The sequence below is a fragment of the Poecilia latipinna genome, unplaced genomic scaffold, assembly GCF_001443285.1.
Source record: "Poecilia latipinna isolate Pla-1442-1.1 unplaced genomic scaffold, P_latipinna-1.0 Scaffold1595, whole genome shotgun sequence".
NCBI classification, from domain to species: Eukaryota; Metazoa; Chordata; class Actinopteri; order Cyprinodontiformes; family Poeciliidae; genus Poecilia; species Poecilia latipinna.
The window spans coordinates 10,578-18,634 of NW_015114211.1; positions in this window are offsets into that span (position 1 = coordinate 10,578).

Sequence of the window (8,057 nt, forward strand, 5' to 3'; positions counted from 1 at the left end):
TCAGATCAGGTTTTTATTCTAATTTTATTTAGAGAAATCCGATCTTCTGACTTATCAGTTCATTTCCATTACTATTTCTCATCCAAAAAAGGTTTCAGGAGAAAACCTGAAACCTTTTTCAGGTTTTCTCCTGAAAACCTGAACCTGAATTACACTCTATTAATTAAAGTGTAATTAATATACACTAACAGAGTGTATTAATTAAATGTTACAAACTTGTATTTCTGTAAACTGAATAATAAAACACTTATAAGGGTAAGTACATGTAAATTGAACATTACGTCTTCATTGTGCAAAATTCTCCATCCCTCCTGATGGAATCTCTCCTGCTGCTCATCACTCCTTGATCCCAGCTTCTCAGGAAACCGTCCCATATGTTAGAACAAGTAATGCATTTTGATGCTCATGTGGCATCCATAGTTCAGAAAGTTGGCCTGATTGAGCAAAACCAATGTGATTTTTGGATTCAGCACATCACAATTATCCTAAAACAGTTAAAAAAAAAATAAAAATAAAAAAACACATTTTTTGGCAGTGGATTTGTGTTGTCACCTCTACAATTTCAAGGGCAAGAAAATGATGATTGGTTGGTAACTATACTATAATTCTTCTGTTGATAGCGTACTCCCAAAATATGGTCCTTTATTAGATTTGTGAAGAAAAAAAATAGTATTATTAAAAATATAAAGGATGTCCTAGAGTAGCACAACTAGAATCGCTCAACAAATCTTCATTAGACTCTAGTATTTTGGATCAGCTGAAGGAGTTTAACAGATTTTTTTGTTGTTGTTTAAGATATTCTAATATTATAGTGAAGGATTTCTTTACTTTTTTTCTTTTACTTTTTGTATATGAAGTAGCACAAATGTATTACCCTGAAACCAGTTTATCAATATTTGGATATATTGTAGGTGTGCCTGAAAACAAGGCAAATACTGTTCAGGTCATTTGTTTTGTAAGGGGCTTAGATGGTGATAAAAGTTCAGAGTTACTATTAAGAGCTATGAGGCAAATTATGTTTTGCCTCATAATTTTCAAACAGTCACAAAAATTGGAGTGTCTGTGGCTGTCAAAAAGATATATGGGAAATAAAATAATGGACATTACTGCTGGGGAAAAATACATTAGAAGAGACACACCTAAAGGTTTACAAGGTTTATTTTAACAATTTGTATTGTCATCTCTTTTGCACGAAAACAACATTTACTACTGAGAACTTAATAATGAAAATAATAGGGAAGGACAGAAACTGTTATAACAGCTTTTACCAGATTTACAACTATATGCAATTTGGATTAGTCCAACACTAAGAATTATTTTGCTTTTCTGAAAATAAGAGTATCACCAAAAATACTATATTTTTCAATCTGGCAAAAACTGCACACAAGAAACAAGAAAAGAAAACTGTTTTAAATGGAATTTGGTGTTTTGGACTAACATGACACCAAGTTTCCTTGCATTCAGATGGTCCAAATGTGACAAGCTCTGTCTTCGCTGAATTTAAAAGGAGAAAATTAGGAGTCATCTAGAGTATTTTGTTGTGAAGACCTGCTTGAGAAAATTGATGAATGACATTCAGTTAAGGCATATCTATGCAACTCATTCTTACCTGAAAATGTAAACTCAAAAGGAGAAAATTATTTTCTGTGTCCAGGGTCATATGTTATTTATCAGCACTGACAACTCACAGCAAAATATTTGAAACTCAGCTGTGAATACTTTTTTGTGGAACTTCTGTGTGCTTAATCCACACGGCCACGCAAGCATTTATTTGATAATATAAGTGAACCATAAGAGTGTCAGTTTGTGTAAAGTGTCTCCTTGTTTACCTTGTGATGACTTGGCAAACTGTCCAGAGACTCGGTGTATCAAATTGTTTAATTTTGCATTAAATAGAAACTAGTGTTTTACTTAATACTTGCCATAAGTTCAACTGTTACTGGAGATCATGGTGCTTCAATTGTGTTTGTGTCCCCTAAATTTAAATTCTCCGCGTTGATTTAATGTCGAGCACGTGTTCCAGTAGATATTTTTGTGAGGAATTGCTTGTGCTATCTTGTCACCAGCAGAGGGCAGCAAAAACACTCTGCTGGACATGAAATATTTATAACACTGCCAATTCAAAACAAGTGATATTAGCATGATTATGAAAAGATAATCAACATTTTTAACAAAACATTTTCTATCTACTGCAGAACTAAAAGTAGGCTTTCATATATTGTTTTTAATAAAGTAATGTGATGTGAAAAGAAAGCAAAACACTGATTAAAATGTCACCACTTTACATTGTAATAATGTAATAATAGTGTAATAATATTACACTATTAGAAGAGTGTAATATTTATTACACTCTTCTAGAAGATAATTATTAGAAGAGTGTAAAGTGAAATGCACCCCCAAATGAACATTTTTTGCTGATTAAAAAAAAAAGAATCCTAAATGGGTTGTGCTAAATGCTATATTTCTTTGAAAATTTTGACATTTTTGTGCAATATTTTAGTTTGACATTGTTTTTGCCTAAAACCACTGTAGTACTGACTATAAATAGCTAAAAATGTTTTTCTCATATGGAGCTGAACGGATGTCTCTGCTGAAGAAGCAGCAGAGGCTAATGACAGCTAATAGCAGCTCTCACTCAGGACAGACATCCTGCAGCTGCCTGCAGCCGAGCTGCGGAGCGTTGTCGCTTAGAAGTCTCCAATAACAGAAAAAGAGTCGCTAGGTTATCATTGTTTTGAAAAATAGTCACAAGAGGGTCTGAAAAATCGACAAATATAGCGACACAGCCCCACTCAGCAATGTCTCGTGGCGGGTTTAGCTTTCAGAGGGGGGCTAGTTACACTTTAAAGAAGTTATCTCTTGTGCTCTCAGTGCGGACTTAAAAGTGCTCAACGAAATAAGTGTACCGTATTTGATTTTCAGTGTTTTAGTATATGTTACATGTAAACCAAGCAGAGTAAGCAAAGGCCCTTTTTCCCAGTTTTGTGGAGGGAAATGGGACAGAGAGAAAGAAATGATCATCTGAATGCGCGCAAAGAATCTACATTTCTCCATGTGATTAGATCACAGTTGTAGGAAGGCAACAGCCCAAGCATAACCTCATAAATAAGTGTCCCAGTGTCTCAACCTCCTGGTGGAGAAGGAAGGCATCCCACTGGAGAATACAGTTCATAATGATGAGTCAAGGCAGTTAGTAACAAACCTCAGAGAAAGATGATAGAGAGTATAATTATTTTTGAAGATATTGTGTTGACATTCGCATATAATAGGCCTCCATGATCTTAAATAGACAATAATGTTGCTGTGACAAGCCACATTTTCACCTTAAAAGAAAATTTAAATTTGCTTCAAAAGAAAAAGCTCAATTTGAGTTTAAGTTTCTTCACAATATTTTCAATATAGGGCCAAAAGGTGTCAAAGTCAAAAGCAAGAACCCAAGGTATTTTGTATGTGTGAAAGGGAAAAGAGTTACGAATTGAGGAGAGCAAGAACAATGAAGAGAATACGAGAAAATACCCCAGAAATATGCTTTAAAAAGAGAAACAACATATGCAACGACATACATAACACCAACAATGTCAGTGAATAGCACAGAACTAATTAATATAAGCTGCATTCAGTGTCATCCGCAGGAGTGTATCTGCAAACAGCTGAGTGTGGCGTGCTTGTGTAAATAAAGTTTTTCCACAAGAATGTTGAAAAGCGGATGGAGCCACAGATTTGGACACCAGTAAATTGCAGTTGCGTCTCAAGAATTTAGAAATTATGAAAAAATGTAGTTTATACAGTAATTTAGTTCAGAAAGTGGGACTTTTATGTAACATAGATTTATTACACAAATAATTCATTTCTGTAATTTTGATAATCACCTAGGATGATTAACTATTTTAAAATTACACAAAATTTTTAATTTAAAAAACTAGCATGATGATATTTACAGAGTATCCAAGCCTGTCATAATGAAGTCAAGCCAAGGATTTGAAATCAAAAGGCTCTTTACGTACATGTTGAATAAAAGGAAGTGTTTTAATAACCTTCTCTAACAGCACACTTACTGACATATGGGAGGAAATTAGAAATCTTTTTTAAGAAAAGACCCACCCAACCTTTGTTAATGCCTTCTTTTGTCAGCTGCTTTGCAAGAAAACATTTAATCACCTGGACACTTAGGTCAGATCTTCCTGGTTCCACAAATGCAATTGCAGTAGGTGTCAATAAAATAAATGTGACATGAGAAACTGGTGAAAGATGCACAGAGAATGTAGAGGATAGAGTAAAAGCAAATTTGAGCAAGAGAACATAAAATACAATGACTACAGTTAATTTACAACACACACTTCTAATTAGATTTCTATCTAATTAACTAAATTTTTTATTTGCTTATTCTAGGTTTACCAGTCAAATATCTGAATGTTGAGTGTGTGTGCTTATGACCTGAACAGTCTTTGCCTTGATGTCAGAGTGTGCAGCTTTGCGTGAGATGCTTTGCATTCCAGTACAGTGAGTTATTGTCACGCTGTGTACAGGCTCATCTTATGACAAGCCAAAGAACAAAAAACAGAAGCAACTTATACGTATGATCAATAACTTTATTTACATTTGTAGAGAACATATATGCATTTTTAACAATGCATTTTTAATTCATACGCACCTCTTAAACTTGATACACGTCTCATTAAACAGTACCTATTAACTTCATCTGTCTTAAGCCATTCAAAATTTTCTGTCAGGAAGATAAATTCAATTTCTCAATTAGATTAATTTCCTTTTCATGAGTTTCTTGAGAAACATTTTCTCAGAATCACAAAATTAACAGTTAATTTGTAAGCTAAATTATAATATGGTACTTGTCAAAAAGAATAAGCTAGTAAGCAATTATGTTTCATGCTAACATAATTATTAGTCAATTAAGCAAATAAAGGTTTTATTTGCTGGAAAGTTAATTAACTATGGATCACATAGATAATTATAGGACAGATTCCTCTGAGGCTGAAGTTTGGATGATATTTGGCAGCTACACTCTGAAATTTAAAGTTGAAATTAGGCATTTACAAAAAGAAAACAAAAAATTATCTTGTTGACAGATATTAAAAAATGTTTGGGATAGTAAGAAGTCACTCAACAAAATTTTAAGAAAGTTCATCCCGGCTTGGTTTATCTAATAGGGTGCGACTTCTTGTTTCCATTTGTTCTCATTCATCGTTTTCTCTCATTTTATCCATCTTTTTTCACCACTGAATCAGCTCCTCCATTAACGTAAAAATGCATTTTGGACGAGCTCAGAAGTTCAGTTTGTAGAACATCTACTTCTAATACTGTAGAGTATTTACTTCAGTGCTACGTCATCAAAACACTTTGTCAACAGTCTAAGTGCATAAATTTGTTTGTTCAAGCATGGTTTTTATTTCTTCACATTATACATTTATTTTTGTGCTTGAATGTGCAACCATTTTATTCCAATATTTTGCTCCAGGTGGATTTTAGTAGTCATGAAATGTGATCTAAGTAAAATTGCCATGGTGTAAATATGTTTTTCAAACTATTTCTACAAGTTACCATACTCTAAAGATTGTAGCAAAAATCTGTTGGAACTAAAAACTCAACTCAAAATCGAGGTGTTTTTAAAGGTGTACCTGTGTGCAAAATTAGAATACAAATTGAGGAAACAATCTCCCGCATGCATGACTAGTTTTATTCTCTTTGACGTGAAAACTGGTCAAGCGATAGAAGCATAATTAAAAGGGAGGAAACTACTTGGGTGGCAACAGCAACAAAGCTTCCTGCATTCTGCAAGTTTTACTCAAAGGGTGTGAGCTCAGAAAACCTTTTCCTTCCAGCTGAGTCATATGGAAAACCCTTATTTCAAGCACAAAACCTTGTCGTCAAAACAGATATTATTTAAAGATACTAATATCTTAACTGCTGGACAATACAACATTTAGGCCAGACAGCATATGACTGACCTCTCTCTATATATTGTCTAAACAGTACTTAATTGCTTTCAAGTTGTGCATAACAGAGAGGGTACATACACAAATGTTAAAAATATTTTTCAAACTTTGCCAAATGTAGTTTAATAGTAGAAATCCAGAAAAAGACAGTTCAGTTTAGAAAGACCATACCCAAACCTTGCAAATGAACTGTACATGCAGGGCAGGTTTCCAGGTCTGTAGGATTTTGTTAAAATTTGTATTCTACATACAGCATACACAGATCTATCACCATTAAATGTTAAAACAGCTATTTAAATAACTAAAATGTGTGAAAGCTGCTGTGGAAGTCAGAATGTGACAGTTAAGTTGTGGCGTTTTAAAATGACTATATTAAAAAAAAACAATAAACCAATAAATGTGTCTGTCTTCAGATGTTGAGCTAACTAGACATTCCTTGCAGCAACACAATAAATTTATTAAAACCAAAAGCAAAGAGTCATATTATTTTTAGGGAAAAAATTGCTGCGGTGTTAGTATGTGTATAAAACTAAAATAAGACAAAGATGAACTAAGTTTAATTAGCTGTCTTTACAGCTATAAGTGCAAAATAAAAATATAAACCAAAATTCTTAATTCTGTATTTTAGTAGTGCACGGAGTGATTGTTGAAATTAATTGATCAGAAAAGGAACAAGTAACAAAATTGTAAACTTCATTTTCTAACAGGAAAGGAAACGATGTTCAACCAGTTTACTTTGGAAGGTTTAGAAAAAAAAAAAATCAAACAAAACAAAACAACAAACACATTTACCATCAGGTAGCCACACCTAAAATAAAACATTGTTCACATAATTGCAGAGTAATTTCCATCTTCGTATGCTCTGATGTCACAGCGCCTGCTCTGAGTGGATATAAAGCTCAGGTTCAACCAGTAAACAGAACCAATCAACCAGGGAGTTGAAAGGAACAGAGAACATCACAACTTCAGTCACTGAAGCGAAAACAGCATATTAGACGCAATTTGTAAGTGCCTACAATTTTGACAATTTTCAGTCATTGATTACTTAGATCATTTTAGGGATTTATAATAATTATAGTATTATTAATGTGATGGGAATTTACATATATTTTGCTACAAATTGCAATGGTGATGCCTTAAATGAATTTGTGTTTTAGCATAAAAATAACTAGTGGTTAACAAATTATATCACCAAGACTGCTGTAAAGTCTATGACTCTGTACAATCTCTCGAGTTTCCATATTTAAAAAGCCTTTTACTGATGGAAATTATAAAAAGAATTTCATCCCATTATAACCTAGAGCTGACAAACTGAAATAAGTCAGTTTGATCAACAGATTCAAATCTGAATTAGAATCAGTATAACTGGACTGATTTGATTATATATTTATTAAGAAAAATTTGGCTGTTTGACATTTCTTTTTATGTGTTGTGACATGGAAAACCTTGGTATTTAAGTAAGATTAATTTGAATTCAGTAAGTACTTATGTGATAAAGTAATGCTCCAATGACTGCATGTTTTGCAGACCAAAACAAACATAAACTGAACTTATAAGGAATAAGATTGTGCAAAAAATGTAAACAAAATGTCAAAAACAATGAAAAAATGTGAAATTTAATTTAAAATATAAATTTGAATTAGATTTGATTTAACATTTGTAGTAACAAATGCAAAAAGACAAGTAGAAGAGATGTCATTTAACAGTTTTCAGTTTAATCCCTTAACTGTCATGAAGACACCAGTGTCCTCATGGACTCATTGACTTACAGGTAAGTATTTCAGGATGACAGTTAAAGGATTAAACAAATTCATAGCTACAAATAACAGCTGAAATGTCTTATTTTGAAACAGAAAGGACTTCTTCTGCAACAATGATGAAGATTTTATCCATTCTACTTCTGGTTTCTGGTAAGAACATAAACATGAACTTCTAATGAATGATAGTAAAAAACTAGACGAACAGCCAACTAAGCCAGAGTTTTCTTTTTCATTGTGGAACAGTAGGGACAACTAGTGCCCAAACCACTGCTGTACTAGTTGCCCTAAATACTACTACAGTTGCCCCAACAACTACCACTGCTGCCCTGACAACTACCACTGCTGC